Source organism: Cherax quadricarinatus, chromosome 6, assembly GCF_038502225.1.
Source record: "Cherax quadricarinatus isolate ZL_2023a chromosome 6, ASM3850222v1, whole genome shotgun sequence".
Taxonomy (NCBI): Eukaryota; Metazoa; Arthropoda; class Malacostraca; order Decapoda; family Parastacidae; genus Cherax; species Cherax quadricarinatus.
The window spans coordinates 26,589,845-26,607,213 of NC_091297.1; positions in this window are offsets into that span (position 1 = coordinate 26,589,845).

Below are 17,369 nucleotides of genomic sequence, written 5' to 3' on the forward strand. Positions count from 1 at the left end.
ATCAACTTCCTAATGGAATATATGGACTCCTTTCTGCTACAACACAACTGTCAACATATCATAATTGTTGGTGACCTCAAGCAACACCTTATACAGAGGGACTTTGATGACCTTCTTGCAGAATTTGACATGAGAAACTTTGTTGATTTCCCTACCCACATCTCTGGCTCCTCCCTTGACCCAGTAGTGAGTGATCTGGCAGAAGGTATAGTCACTTGTCAACTCCTCGGCTACGTTGGATCATCTGACCACAAGGCTGTTTTTACGACACTTAAGATCCCAACAGAACGAGGTGAAGAGTCCACACGCACAACCTGGCTATGCGAAAGAGGTAATTGGCCAGCCCTTTGCTCTGAGCTCGCCACCACCGATTGGAATGCTCTTCTTCAAGGGGATGTTGACAACCAAGTGAAAGCCTTCACTGGACACATCCTTAATCTAAAACAAGAACACATTCCTCACCGGCATTATGTGACGAAGCCTACAGATCAGCCTTGGTTTGGCTTTCGTTGTAGAGAGGCTGCTACTGCTAAGTACAAAGCATGGCGAAGGTATAAGAGACATCCTACCACCTATAACAGGAACTTGCACACGCAAGCCTGTAGGCATATGGGTGACATTCATAAATGGGCCATTGCTAAATGGGAGGTGGACACAAAAAGAAAGCTAGCATCAGATAGGGTAGGCTCCAAAACCTGGTGGTCCCTGGTCAAGGACAGACAAGGTTATCTGCCTGATGAACTCATTCCACCTCTAAATCGACAGGATGGGACCACCTCTACTAGTAGTCAAGAGAAGGCGGATCTCTTTGCCGAACACTTTGCTACCAAAATGCAATTTCCTGATCCAGCAAGGGACCCTCCTTGGCTAGCTGCAAGAACTGTGTCAAAACTGTCAGTGGCGACCATAAGGCAGGAGGAGGTGCATTTCCTTCTTAAATCACTTGGCCATTAAAAGGCAGTGGGCCCAGACAAGTTGAGCCCAAGATTGCTGAGAAGATGTGCAGACCAGCTAGCATCACCTTTTACTCGCACCTTTCAGCACTGCCTAGTACATTGTAAATGGCCCTCTCTGTGGAAAGAGGCAAATGTAGTCCCTGTTCACAAAAAGAAGAGCAGAGCAGAACTCAGCAACTACAGACCAGTGTCACTCCTGTCAATCACTGGTAAGATCCTTGCGACAATAATCTCAAGACAAATGACAGAGTTTTTTGACTACCACTCACTACTTTGTGACCGTCAATATGGCTTCAGGAAAGGTTACTCTGCTGCTGATCTGTTGTTAAACCTCACCACTAAGTGGCACCAGTCACTGGATGAATCCAAAGTCAGCTGTATGGTAGCACTGGACATTGCTGGTTCTTTCGACCGGGTGTGGCACCAGGGCCTCTTAGCAAAACTTCAAGCACTTGGAATTGCAGGCTCTACGTTATGTCTCCCCAGTGATTACCTTCATGGTAGATCTGTAAGGGTAGTTCTCAATGGAACGGAATCAGCAAGACATCCTATTGGGGCAAGTGTTCCACAAGGAAGCGTGCTGGGACCATTGTTATGGAATGTCTACTTCAATGACCTTCTTCATCTCATCCCAGAATCCCATGTATATGCAGACGACTGTACAGTGACATTCACTTATCCAAGAGAAGAAATGCCAGCTGCTCTAAGCTACATCAATCACCAGCTGAGAGCTATATCAGCTTGGGGAAATAGATGGCAAGTAACATTTGCACCTGAGAAAACGCAAATGATGATGGTCTCTAGACACCATGATGGTAATGCTGGTGCAGTAGTAAGGATGAATGGGAGGGTGTTGGCACCTGGAGAAGAAGTTGATATCCTTGGGGTGAAATTTGACTCCAAACTGACCATGAAGAACCATGTTGTAAATCTTGCAAACAAGGCAGCCAGGAAGCTTACAGCACTTCGCCGTATCTCGCATCTGCTTGACAGTAGGGGTTGCAAGATTCTGTACCAGGCACAAGTACACTCACACCTTGAGTATGCTCCACTTTCTTGGTTTGCCTGCCCCCCCTCTCATCTGCGACTGCTTGACAGAGTAGAGAACAGAGCAAGACGTCTCATCTATCGCCTGGACCCATCCTGGATAGATGTCATTTCAGCAGAGCCTTCAACACAGGAGGGATGTGGGTGGCCTTCTGTTATGTACAAGGCCAATATTGTCAAAGTACCACACTTGGATCCACTTCGAGGGCAGTGTGAAGCAAGCTTCTGTACCACAAGACGGGCACAAAGCAGCAACTTCACTCTGGCTGTAACCTTCTCCAGAACATCACTCCATCTGAGATCATATATACCCAGGATGACTCGAGTATGGAACACATTCGTACAGCATAATGATGTCAACGGGATAAAGTCAGTTGATCAAATGAAAATGCTGGCCCACAGATGGCTCCAACTTCATCCTGTTCCCTACCTGTATGTCTCATAACAATAAAAATGCTTTCAAATGAGCTGATGTAGGTAACAGCTCTTAGCTTGTCAATAAAGTTAGGAATCCTTAACCTGTAAATAGCTTGTGAATAAAACAAGGGATCCTTAACCTTGTCAAACCCTGTGTAAAAAAAAAAAAAAGTAATCAGAGAGACTAATAATAATGACTCAATACCGAAGCTCTAAAACTGTAAAAGAACTTTCAAAACACTGACTCTTACTCTGTCAAAGCAATGAGCCCTATTTCTCCCTCTCTATAAATATTGCAATTACTACTTCCCTATTTCTTCCAATGTATTTTTCTATACACACTGTCATCCCGTAGCTCGGTTGGTGTCGCACTCAGCTTACACAGGTCCGTGGTTCGATCCCCCGTACGGTTAGAAACATTGGGGCGTGTTTCCTTAAGACACCTGCTGTCTCTGTTCGCCTAGCAGTAAGTAGGTACCTGGGTGTTAGTCCACTGGTGTGGGTCGCATCCTGGGGATAAAATTAGCCTAATTGCCCGAAATGCTCTGGGGGCTTTCTATATAGTATATCACTGATGTTAGCTATGATCTCCTGTCAGTTGTATCATGTACGTGTAGAAATAAAGATATTATTATTATTATTATTATTATTATTATTATTATTATTATTATTATTATTATTATTATTAAAGAGTTCTACATATCAAATTGTATATAAACTGACACTTCATTCTAATTCTGCTGGCAATGGTTCTACCCAACTCAGTACTGCCTTACTCACCATAATAGACGGATGAGTCGGACTGGAGGAATAACTGATAGCTGAGAACACTGAAGGAACCTAGGGCCATAAAGATGTACATAGCGAGGATACCAAGAGGCAGGTATGACTTGGTCCTACACAGTACATGATGACGGTACAACCGCTGATTCAACGCTTGCCACCTCTCCAGGAACACCGTGAGCTTCCCTGCGGAGGCGCAGACGATAGAAGAGTGCATTATTATGTTGATTATAAATATGTGAAGCACTAAACTAGTCGTGTGCGTCAATCAGCAGAGAGAATCATGGAGGCTTTGTCCCCCGTGACTCTCTCAGCCAAGCGAGAACCGTGGGGAAATGGATTGTACAAGTCAATTTTTGGTATAAAAAGGTACTAACTGATCAAATAAAAATTTTACTGTCAGACAACACGTGATTATAAAAGAATCGAACTAATCTTCTTTGTTAGGAGAAACTTCATTTATGGGTGAGATATTTGACATAACGAGAAAAGATATACATGGAGCTTTCAATAAATAGGATTTAGAGCACAAGTTCTGCTGTCAGGGATAGTAATTTCAGTAGAAAGATGTGTGTCACAAATGCTGCAACAATGGGACAGTATCGAAGCTTTACCATACGACAAGGAATCTACAAAAAAATTCATTACATACTATAAGGAAGAGTCAGCATCAGTTCTCAGTTAATTTACTCTACCTTGCGAAAGACGACAGTAATATTCTAAATACTGTACGACCGAACCTTAAGAGGAAAGGTAAACGATTTAAAGGCAACATTTTCAACACAGATAGTGTAGGACGACTGACAAATATTTCATGTGTGGGTGCAGTTAGACAGGAACATTTCGCGAAGAGTGGTATGCAGAAATGTCATTTGTAGAAGTTATTGACAGGGATGCTGGAGGATAGCTACGTTGACTTGCGTTGATCATGTGCGTTGAGAAACACCTAACTGAGTAAAAGAAATGGTATAAAGAAACAAATAGTGATCATCATAGAGAGGGAAACAAAAGTGAACTTTTGAAGAGTTAGGCCAGTTGGTGCGGTTGACAAGTCTAAAGAGAAGAAAGAAAAAGAGATTTATCTCCTGGGTGAAAAGAATCGTAATCAGAATTGAAAGAGGACGAAAAGGTAGATTTTATACTTGTAGTTCTTAGGGAAGAAAACTTTTACAGTGTCTATGTTTTAACCAGTAAAATGGAGTGTGTGTGTGTGCGTGTGTTACAGTTCTTGACTGTTAATCACCAGCCCTGACTGTTACTCACCAGTCAAAACTATTTATCGCGGGCACTGACTTACTCACCTGCCCTGACTGTTACTCACCGTTTGTGATTGTTACTCACCACCCCTGACTGCGACACAATAGCCCTGACTGTTATTCACCAGACCTGACTGTTTCTAACCAGCCCTGACTGTTACTCACCGGCCCCTGACTACTCACCAGCCCTGTCTGTTACCCACTAGCCCTGACTGTTACTCACCGACCCTGACTGCTACTCACAAGCCTTGATTGTTACTCACCAGCCCTAACTGCTACTCATCAGCCCTGACTGATACTCACCGGCCCTGACGAGGGTAACGATGGCGGAAGTCAAGGGCAACACAGCACTGCCGAACCATGGCACACTAGCCAGCATCTCTGACATGCTTAGTCTGGGAGAAAAGATGGGGGAGGCTGCAGTGATCAGCTGGGGAGGCTGTAGTGATCAGCTGGGGAGGCTGCAGTGATCAGCTGGGAAGGCTGTAGTGATCACCTGGGGAGGCCGTAGTGATCAGCAGGGGAGGCTGTAGTGAACAGCTGGGAAGGCTGTAGTGATCACCTGGGGAGGCTGCAGTGGTCAGCTGGGGAGGCTGTAGTGATCAGCTGGGTAGGCTGTAGTGATCAGCTGGGGAGGCTGTAGTGATCAGCTGGGGAGGCTGCAGTGATCAGCTGGGGAGGCTGCAATGGTCAGCTGGGGAGGCTGTAGTGATCACCTGGGGAGGCCGTAGTGATCAGCAGGGGAGGCTGTAGTGAACAGCTGGGAAGGCTGTAGTGATCACCTGGGGAGGCTGCAGTGGTCAGCTGGGGAGGCTGTAGTGATCAGCTGGGGAGGCTGTAGTGATCAGCTGGGGAGGCTGTAGTGATCAGCTGGGGAGGCTGTAGTGATCAGCTGGGAAGGCTGCAGTGATCACCTGGGGAGGCTGTAGTGAACAGCTGGGAAGGCTGTAGTGATCACCTGGGGAGGCTGCAGTGATCAGCTGGGGAGGCTGTAGTGATCAGCTGGGGAGGCTGTAGTGATCAGCTGGGGAGGCTGTAGTGATCACCTGGGGAGGCTGTAGTGATCAGCTGGGGAGGCTGTAGTGATCAGCTGGGGAGGCTGTAGTGAACAGCTGGGAAGGCTGTAGTGATCACCTGGGGAGGCTGCAGTGATCAGCTGGGGAGGCTGTAGTGATCAGCTGGGGAGGCTGTAGTGATCAGCTGGGGAGGCTGTAGTGAACAGCTGGGAAGGCTGTAGTGATCACCTGGGGAGGCTGTAGTGATCAGCTGGGGAGGCTGCAGTGATCAGCTGGGAAGGCTGTAGTGATCAGCTGGGGAGGCTGTAGTGATCAGCTGGGGAGGCTGTAGTGAACAGCTGGGAAGGCTGTAGTGATCACCTGGGGAGGCTGCAGTGATCAGCTGGGGAGGCTGCAGTGATCAGCTGGGGAGGCTGTAGTGATCACCTGGGGAGGCTGTAGTGATCAGCTGGGGAGGCTGTAGTGATCAGCTGGGAAGGCTGTAGTGATCAGCTGGGGAGGCTGTAGTGATCAGCTGGGGAGGCTGCAGTGATCAGCTGGGGAGGCTGTAGTGATCACCTGGGGAGGCTGTAGTGATCAGCTGGGGAGGCTGTAGTGATCAGCTGGGGAGGCTACAGTGATCACCTGGGGAGGCTGTAGTGATCACCTGGGGAGGCTGTAGTGATCACCTGGGGAGGCTGTAGTGATCACCTGGGGAGGCTGTAGTGATCACCTGGGGAGGCTGTAGTGAACAGCTGGGAAGGCTGTAGTGATCAGCTGGGGAGGCTGCAGTGATCAGCTGGGGAGGCTGTAGTGATCAGCTGGGGAGGCTGCAGTGATCAGCTGGGGAGGCTGTAGTGATCACCTGGGGAGGCTGTAGTGATCAGCTGGGGAGGCTGTAGTGATCAGCTGGGGAGGCTGTAGTGATCAGCTGGGGAGGCTGTAGTGATCAGCTGGGGAGGCTGTAGTGATCAGCTGGGGAGGCTGTAGTGATCAGCTGGGGAGGCTGTAGTGATCAGCTGGGGAGGCTGTAGTGATCAGCTGGGAAGGCTGTAGTGATCAGCTGGGAAGGCTGTAGTGATCAGCTGGGGAGACTGTAGTGATCAGCTGGGAAGGCTGTAGTGATCAGCTGGGGAGGCTGTAGTGATCACCTGGGGAGGCTGTAGTGATCAGCTGGGGAGGCTGTAGTGATCACCTGGGGAGGCTGTAGTGATCAGCTGGGGAGGCTGTAGTGATCAGCTGGGGAGGCTGTAGTGATCACCTGGGGAGGCTGTAGTGATCAGCTGGGGAGGCTGTAGTGATCACCTGGGGAGGCTGTAGTGATCAGCTGGGGAGGCTGTAGTGATCACCTGGGGAGGCTGTAGTGATCAGCTGGGGAGGCTGTAGTGATCAGCTGGGAAGGCTGTAGTGATCAGCTGGGGAGGCTGTAGTGATCACCTGGGGAGGCTGTAGTGATCAGCTGGGGAGGCTGTAGTGATCACCTGGGGAGGCTGTAGTGATCAGCTGGGGAGGCTGTAGTGATCAGCTGGGGAGGCTGTAGTGATCAGCTGGGGAGGCTGTAGTGATCAGCTGGGGAGGCTGTAGTGATCAGCTGGGGAGGCTGTAGTGATCAGCTGGGGAGGCTGTAGTGATCAGCTGGGAAGGCTGTAGTGATCAGCTGGGAAGGCTGTAGTGATCAGCTGGGGAGGCTGTAGTGATCAGCTGGGAAGGCTGTAGTGATCAGCTGGGGAGGCTGTAGTGATCACCTGGGGAGGCTGTAGTGATCAGCTGGGGAGGCTGTAGTGATCACCTGGGGAGGCTGTAGTGATCAGCTGGGGAGGCTGTAGTGATCAGCTGGGGAGGCTGTAGTGATCACCTGGGGAGGCTGTCGTGATTAGCTGGGGAGGCTGTAGTGATCACCTGGGGAGGCTGTAGTGATCAGCTGGGGAGGCTGTAGTGATCACCTGGGGAGGCTGTAGTGATCACCTGGGGAGGCTGTAGTGATCAGCTGGGGAGGCTGTAGTGATCACCTGGGGAGGCTGTAGTGATCAGCTGGGGAGGCTGTAGTGATCACCTGGGGAGGCTGTAGTGATCAGCTGGGGAGGCTGTAGTGATCAGCTGGGGAGGCTGTAGTGATCACCTGGGGCCCATTAGGTGATGGTTAATGAGATCTCCAAAACCACATTGGTTAACCACCAATGTGGTGTGATAGACAGTGACAATAGCATGATAGACAGTGAGAATAGCGTGATAGACAGTGAGAATAGCGTGATAGACAGTGAGAATAGTGTGATAGACAGTGAGAATAGCATGATAGACAGTGAGAAAAGCGTGATAGACAGTGAGAATAGCGTGATAGACAGTGAGAATAGTGTGATAGACAATGACAATAGCATGATAGACAGTGAGAATAGCGTGATAGACAGTGAGAATAGTGTGATAGACAGTGACAATAGCATGATAGACAGTGAGAATAGCGTGATAGACAGTGACAATAGCATGATAGACAGTGAGAATAGCGTGATAGACAGTGAGAATAGCGTGATAGACAGTGAGAATAGCGTGATAGACAATGCGACTAGCATGATAATAATGAAATATGAAAGACGATGAATATAGCACGATAGACAATGAAAATATTAAAATAGACAACGAAAATAGCACGATAGACAATGAAAATAATACGACAGACGATAAAAATAATATGACAGACATTGAAAAATAGCCTAAAAGACAATTATAATTATATATGATAGACAATGAAAATATTATGAAAGACAATGAAAAATAGAATAATATACAATGAAAATAGCATCATATCAAGACATTCAATAGACAAAATACATAATAAGCCTCTTTCTTCTAGATAATAATAATAATAATAATTATTATTATTATTATTATTATTATTATTATTGTTGTTGTTGTTGTTGCTGTTGTTGTTGTTATTATTTTTATTATTATTATTATTATTATTATTATTATTATTATTATTATTATTATTATCATTATATTTATTGGTCAGCGCAAAACCCATAAGGGCCATATATTGCCTGGAAAATATTAGGTAATCAAGTTTGACCAAGAGAAGGGAATGTCAATTCGAATACCTTGAATCATGGCTCTTTGGCCGCATCATGACATGCAACGGTGCCAAGATGAGGTGCAAACTGGCTTAATGCAGAACTGCAAGGAAATGGAAGAGAGAAGAGAGAAGGTAATTACAGAAAATCCCTGGTGTCCAGGAGGCTAACGGGGCGACACTTAATGAAACATTGGCAGCGGATAAAACGTAGACTCGTAACTGTTGAACATACAGGCGTTGAGGCTGAAGTAGCAACTGTTAAGAGAGTAGGGAAGTAATCAAGGGGCAAAATATTAGTAGACAAACTGATCTTTGCATCAGAAATTGCACGAGATCGGATCTTGAGGTGGAAACCACTGTTGAGGAGGGCCGACAGATATTGTGTGTGCCTCGAACGTTGTAGGAGAGAGAAGAACTGAGGGAGAGAATAAGAAACAGTCGAAGACAGATAGGAGAACCAGCGAAAATAGTGATTGGTGCTACTGCGTGTAGATGCCCAGCCTCCAGGGCAGCACCAATATAATATTTATATTCTTAACACATCGGCCTTCTCTCGCCAAGGCAAGGCAGGGTGGCCCGAAAAAAGAAAAACTTTCATCACCATTCACTCCATCACTGTCTTGCCAGAGGCGTGCTTACACTACAGTTATAAAACTGCAACATTAACATCCCTCCTTCAGAGTGTAGACACTGTACTTCCCATCTCCAGGACTCAAGTCCGGCCTGCCGGTTTCCCTGACTTCCTTCATAAATGTTACCTTGCTCACACTCCAACAACACGTCTAGTCCTAAAAACCATTTTTCTCCATTCGCTTCTCTCTAACATGCTCACGCATGCTTGCTGGAAGTCCAAGCCCCTCGCACGCAAAACCTTATTTAACCCCCTGCCTCCAACCTTTCCTAGGCCGACCCCTACCCCGCCATCCCTCCACCCCGCCTTCCCTCCGGCCTCTATACATGTCCGAACCACCTCAACAACCCCTCCTCAGCCCTCTGGATAATAGTTTTTTTAATCCCACAACTCTTAATTTCCAAACTACGAATTCTCTGCATTATATTCACACCACACATTGCCCCCAGACATGACATCTCCACTGCCTCCAGCCTTCTCCTTGTTGCAACATTCACTACTCATGTTTCACACCCATATAAGAGTGTTGGTATAACTATACTCTAATGCATTCCCCTCTTTGCTTCCATGGACAAATTTCTTTGTCTCCAAAGACTCTTAGGTGCACCACTCACCTTTTTCCCTCCATCAGTTCTATGATTCACCTCATCTTTCATAGACCCATCCGCTGACACGTCCACTCCCAAATATCTGAATGCATTCACCACCTCCATACTCTCTCCCTCCAATCTGATATCCAATCTTTCATCACCTAATTTTTTTTTATCCTCATCACCTTACTCTTTCGTATATTCACTTTAAATTTTCTTCTTTGACATACCCTACCAAACCCATCCACCAACCTCTGCAACCTCTCTTCAGAATCTCCCATAAACACAATGTCATCAGCAAAGAGCAATTGTGACAACTCCCACTTTGCGTTAGATTCTTTATTTATATTTAATACATATTTTAATACATATTTTAAGAAAAAGAGGATAAATAAGTATACAAGATATGATGTAGGGCGAAATGACAGTAGTTTGTTGGATTATGTATTGATTGATAAAAGACTGTTCAGTAGACTTCAGGATGTACATGCTTATAGAGGGGCCACAGACATATCAGATCACTTTTTAGTCGTAGCTACACTGAGAGTAAAAGTTAGATGGGATACAAGGAGAATAGAAGCATCAGGAAAGAGAGAGGTGAAGGTTTATAAACTAAAAGAGGAGGCAGTTAGGGTAAGATATAAACAGCTACTGGAGGATAGATGGGCTAATGAGAGCATAGGCAATGGGGTCGAAGAGGTATGGGGTAGGTTTAAAAATGTAGTGTTAGAGTGTTCAGCAGAAGTTTGTGGTTACAGGAAAGTGGGTGCGGGAGGGAAGAGAAGCGATTGGTGGAGTGATAATGTAAAGAGAGTAGTAAGGGAGAAAAAGTTAGCATATGAGAAGTTTTTACAAAGTAGAAGTGATGCAAGGAGGGAAGAGTATATGGAGAAAAAGAGAGAGGTTAAGAGAGTGGTGAAGCAATGTAAAAAGAGAGCAAATGAGAGAGTGGGTGAGATGTTATAAACAAATTTTGTTGAAAATAAGAAAAAGTTTTGGAGTGAGATTAAAAAGTTTAGGAAGCCTAGAGAACAAATGGATTTGTCAGTTAAAAATAGGAGAGGAGAGTTATTAAATGGAAAGTTAGAGGTATTGGGAAGATGGAGGGAATAATTTGAGGAATTGTTAAATGTTGATGAAGATAGGGAAGCTGTGATTTCGTGTATAGGGCAAGGAGGAATAACATCTTGTAGGAGTGAGGAAGAGCCAGTTGTGAGTGTGGGGGAAGTTCGTGAGGCAGTAGGTAAAATGAAAGGGGGTAAGGCAGCTGGGATTGATGGGATGAAGATAGAAATGTTAAAAGCAGCTGAGGATACAGTTTTGGAGTGGTTGGTGCTATTATTTAATAAATGTATGGAAGAGGGTAAGGTACCAAGGGATTGGCAGAGAGCATGCACAGTTCCTTTGTATAAAGGCAAAGGGGACAAAAGAGAGTGCAAAAATTGTAGGGTGATGAATGTTGTAGCGAGGAGAAGGCTGGAGGCAGTGGAGATGTCATGTCTGAGGGCAATGTGTGGTGTGAATATAATACAGAGAATTCGTAGTTTGGAAGTTAGGAGGAGGTGCGGGATTGCCAAAACTGTTGTCCAGAGGGCTGAGGAAGGGTTGTTGAGGTGGTTCGGACATGAAGAGAGAATGGAGCGAAACAGAATGACTTTAAGAGTGTATCAGTCTGTAGTGGAAGGAAGGCGGGGTAGGGGTCGGCCTAGGAAAGGTTGGAGGGAGGGGGTAAAGGAGGTTTTGTGTGCGAGGGGCTTGGACTTCCAGCAGGCATGCCTGAGCGTGTTTGACAGGAGTGAATGGAGACAAATGGTTTTTAATACTTGACGTGATGTTGGAGTGTGAGCAAAGTAACATTTATGAAGGGATTCAGGGAAACCGGCAGGCCAAACTTGAGATCTGGAGATGGGAGGTACAGTGCCTGCACTCTGAAGGAGGGGTGTTAATGTTACAGTTTAAAAACTGTAGTGTAAAGCACCCTTCTGGCAAGACAGTGTTGGAGTGAACGATGGTGAAAGTTTTTCTTTTTCGGGCCACCCTGATATATATATATATATATATATATATATATATATATACATATATATATATATATATATATATATATATATATATATATATATATACAATATATATATATATATATATATATATATATATATATATATATATATATATATCAATAACAATACTATGCCTAGCCAAGGTCTCGAACCCAGGCCAAAACAGCATGAGTTCGAGTCCTTGGCTAGTGCAGTGTTGTTATTCATCAATACCACTCGTTCGTGGTCACAATAATATAAAATACTGCTCTTTGTACTAGTACACCAAACAGGGACTATAATGAAATTAGCCTAGAGTCATCCACACCATCGAGTGTCCTTGGGTAGCGAATACAACATCCAGTTCCGCTGGATGCGCTACTCTTAAGGATCGTATGGTCCAGTGGATTAGGGCATCATGTGTTTTCGCCCACCGTGAGGCAGGCCAAAGCAGCGTGGGTTCGAGTCCTTGGCTAGTACAGTGTTGTTATTGATATATGTATATATATATATATATATATATATATATATATATATATATATATATATATATATATATATATATATATATGTCGTGCCGAATAGGCAGAACTTGCGATCTTAGCTTAAATAGCAACGCTCATCTTGCCATATAGGACAAGCGAAAATTTGTGTATGCAATAATTTCGCCAAAATCATTCTGAACCTAACGAAAAAAATATATTTGATTGTGTTTGTTTAGTATTAAATTATTGTAAACAAATTTAAAATATGTTAAGTTGGGTTAGGCTAAAATAAATTGCGCTTGTTATAACAAGGTTAGGTAAGTTTTCTAAGTTTCTTTTGGTGCAAAATTAAAATTTTTTACATTAACATTAATGAAAAAAAGTATATCTTTAAACGTATAAGAGAAAATTTTGGAAAGGACTTAATTTTAAATGAGTTCTTGCTAATTGTCCAGTTTTACATACTCGGCACGACATATATATATATATATATATATATATATATATATATATATATATATATATATATATATATATATATATATATATATATCACACCACACACACACACACATAAACATATACACACACATACACACACACACACACACACACACACACACACACACACACACACACACACACACACACACACACACATATATAGGTACCTAGGTACTTAGGGATTGGCAGAGAGCATGCATAGTTCCTTTGTATAAAGGCAAAGGGGACAAAAGAGAGTGCAAAAATTATAGGGGGATAAGTCTGTTGAGTATACCTGGTAAAGTGTATGGTAGAGTTATTATTGAAAGAATTAAAAGCAATACGGAGAATAGGATAGCAGATGAACAAGGAGGCTTTAGGAAAGGTAGGGGGTGTGTGGACCAGGTGTTTACAGTGAAACGTATAAGTGAACAGTATTTAGATAAGGATAAAGAGGTCTCTGTGGCATTTATGGATTTGGAAAAGGCGTGTGACAGGGTGGATAGGGGGGCAATGTGGCAGATGTTGCAGGTGTATTGTGTAGGAGGTAGGTTACTGAAAGCAGGGAAGAGTTTTTACGAGGATAGTGGGGCTCAAGTTAGAGTGTGTAGGAAAGAGGGAAATTATTTCCCAGTAAAAGTAGGCCTTAGACAAGGATGTGTGATGTCACCGTGGTTGTTTAATATATTTATAGATGGGGTTGTAAGAGAAGTAAATGCGAGGGTCTTGGCAAGAGGCGTGGAGTTAAAAGATAAAGAATCACACATAAAGTGGGAGTTGTCACAGTTGCTCTTTGCTGATGACACTGTGCTCTTGGGAGATTCTGAAGAGAAGTTGCAGAGATTGGTGGATGAATTTGGTAGGGTGTGCAAAAGAAGAAAATTAAAAGTGAATACAGGAAAGAGTAATGTTATGAGGATAACAAAAAGATTAGGTGATGAAAGATTGGATATCAGATTGGAGGGAGAGAGTATGGAGGAGGTGAATGCATTCAGATATTTGGGAGTGGATGTGTCAGCGGATGGGTCTATGAAAGATGAGGTGAATCATAGAATTGATGAGGGGAAAAGGGTGAGTGGTGCACTTAGGAGTCTGTGGAGACAAAGAACTTTGTCCTTGGAAGCAAAGAGGGGAATGTATGAGAGTATAGTTTTACCAACGCTCTTATATGGGTGTGAAGCATGGGTGATGAATGTTGCAGCGAGGAGAAGGCTGGAGGCAGTGGAGATGTTATGTCTGAGGGCAATGTGTAGTGTGAATATAATGCAGAGAATTCGTAGTTTGGAAGTTAGGAGGTGGTGCAGGATTACCAAAACTGTTGTCCAGAGGGCTGAGGAAGGGTTGTTGAGGTGGTTCGGACATGTAGAGAGAATGGAGCGAAACAGAGTGACTTCAAGAGTGTATCAGTCTGTAGTGGAAGGAAGGCGGGGTAGGGGTCGGCCTAGGAAAGGTTGGAGGGAGGGGGTAAAGGAGGTTTTGTGTGCGAGGGGCTTAGACTTCCAGCAGGCATGCGTGATCGTGTTTGATAGGAGTGAATGGAGGCAAATGGTTTTTAATACTTGACGTGCTGTTGGAGTGTGAGCAAAGTAACATTTATGAAGAGGTTCAGGGAAACCGGCAGGCCGGACTTGAGTCCTGGAGATGGGAAGTACAGTGTCTGCACTCTGAAGGAGGGTTGTTAATGTTGCAGTTTAAAAACTGTAGTGTAAAGCACCCTCCTGGCAAGACAGTGATGGAGTGAATGATGGTGAAAGTTTTTCTTTTTCGGGCCACCCTGCCTTGGTGGGAATCGGCCAGTGTGATAATAAAATAATATATATATATATATATATATATATATATATATATATATATATATATAATATATATATATATATATATATATATATATATATATATATATATATATATATATAAAGAGATATTCCAGTATCAGTTTCTGGTCACATAATTAGTCAAAGAGGAACGAGAGTTGGAAGAAATCTTTCTGATGACTTCCATTCCAAAGCTGCTGTGTAAATATTTTTTTTTTACTTTATATCTCTTCTAAAGAAGAGCCGCGAGCTTTATAACGCACATTCTCTGGAGAATTACTTATAGTGAAGAAATGGCGGAGGAGAAAGGTTCTTTGCTAGATGATAGTGATGTTATTGTCATGATCAGTCACACCAACACATGTTGCCATGGTCCGTAAAAGGAACACTCTCTCTCTCTCTCTCTCTCTCTCTCTCTCTCTCTCTCTCTCTCTCTCTCTCTCTCTCTCTCTCTCTCTCTCTCTCTCTCTCTCTCTCTACCTACCTACCTAACTACCTACCTACCTACCTACCAGCCTACCTACCTACCTACCTACTTACCTTCCTACATACTTACCTACCTACCTTACTACTTAAACTCCCATGTACTGGAAACAACAATTGCAGGGAAATGTAACTTAGGAGCTGAAAGAGAAATTCATGAACAGGAACAATTAGGTATTTAGGTATTTTAGAAAAAAAATAAATGGAAAAGTATATTACAAGAGAGAGATATAAATAAGTTATGCAAAGTTTTTTAGTGTAAATGAAAATGAAACTAAACAATTCATTTCAAATAGGAATACAATGAAAGATTAATGAAAGATTTAATGAAAGATAGAAGATTCAGTATAACGTTTCAGAGTATATTCACAAAAGAACATATTTTTCATGTAGACTGAATTAGAGGATATTGAAATAACTAGAGGGGATGTATAGAAATTGTTACTATATGCTAATAAGAGAAAAGTTGCAGGGCCAGACGGGATAGCACCTTGGGACTTTAAGAAGCCATACCACGAGCGGGGAAAGAACCCGCGATCAGAGAGTCATGAAACTCCAGACCGACGCGTTAGCCACGGGCCAGCTGGCTACAGTAAGGTTCATCCAACTAGGTACATTTACATACCATAGGAAGGTTAGCATAGACACCACTGTGACCACTAATGCAAGTTTTTACAGAATACAGACGAGTTATGTTATCCACTTTGGAAAATTTCTAGGATTCAACTACAGGAAGACATATGAAAGATGGCGAATAGAGACAAATGATTTTTAGGATTTGACGTGTTGTTGGAGTGTAAGCAAGATAACATTTATGAAGGGATTCAGAGAAACCAGCAGGCCGGACTTGAGTCCTGGAGATGGGAAGTACAGTGTCTGCACTCTGAAGGAGGGATATTAATGTTGTAGTTTTATAACTGTAGTGCAGGCAAGCCTCTGGCAAGACAGTGATGGAGTGAATGATGAAGTTTTTCTTTTTCGGGCCACCCTGCCTTGGTGGGAAACGGCCGATGTGTTAATAATAAGAAAATGAAAGATGGCACATATCGTACCTATATATCAAAAGAAACGTAGCGGTTTCGTTGACGTGTGTTGTAAAGTTAATGGAGAAAGCTAATAGAGTAAAGCTGATTCAACACCTAGATAATAATAACTTAATAACTGGTAACAATTTGTTTTTCGGTCTGCATATTCATGTATATCAAATTTGTTAAGTTATTACAACAGTTACGGAAACTGGTCGAGAAAGAAATGAAAGACTAATTTGGAAAGTACAAAATATAGAAGGAATTAAAAGTAAATCATTATTGTGGATTAGAAACTTTATGTTTTAAAGAAAAATTTGTAAGAAGAGAAACGTGTGCGTGAGAGGATGTCACAAGTGAGGTTGATGAATTAGTTATCTACAAGTGGGGTGCCACAAGGTTTTGTACTTGCCCCAATAGTGTTTCTTATTTATATAAATGATTTAACAGGAGTAAAAAATTATATGAATATGCTTGCAGATGATGCAAAAATCTTATGCAAAATGACTGATAAATCTTTTCAAGACGATCTGGATACATTGAGCACATGGAGCGATAGATGGATTATAGAATTTAATGCAGATAAATACCATGTAATGGAAATGGGAGAAAGTGGAATTAGGCCTCATAAGGAATAAACACTATGCGATAAAATAATGAAAGCATCAGAGTCAGGATCCAGAAATTATTACCAGCAAGAAATTGTCACTGGAAGTTCAGATAAATGAAATTGTAAAAAAATCATATGCTACAACACTGCTAAACTATACAATAGCTTTCTAATATATGGATGATGATGAAATGTTAAGAAAGTTGTTTATAGTTGATATTAGGCCAAAATTTAAATACGCAGCTGCTGTGGTGTCCACACCTGAGAAAACACATAGATAAATTAGAAAATGTTCAAAGAGCTACAAAATGGCTCCCTGATTTAAGAAATATGAACTGTGATGAAAGGATAACAACATTAAAGTTGCCCATGTTTACTGATAGCAGAAAAAATAGAAGACATGATAACCACATATAAACTCAATAGAAGCTCAATAGAAAGCATGATAATCACATATAAGCTCAATAGTACACATGATAACCATATATAAGCTCTTGAAAGGACTTGTGGGAGTATATAAATGTTTATTAGCATCTGTAATAGGGATAACAAGAGGTCACCTGTGTAAACTGAAAAATAAATGAAATGGAGAGGATAGTAAAAAAAAAAATTCTTCTCAGCTAGAGTGGGTGACCAGTGGACGACATTAAAGGAGGAATTAGTAAGTACTGAAATTATTGAAAATTTA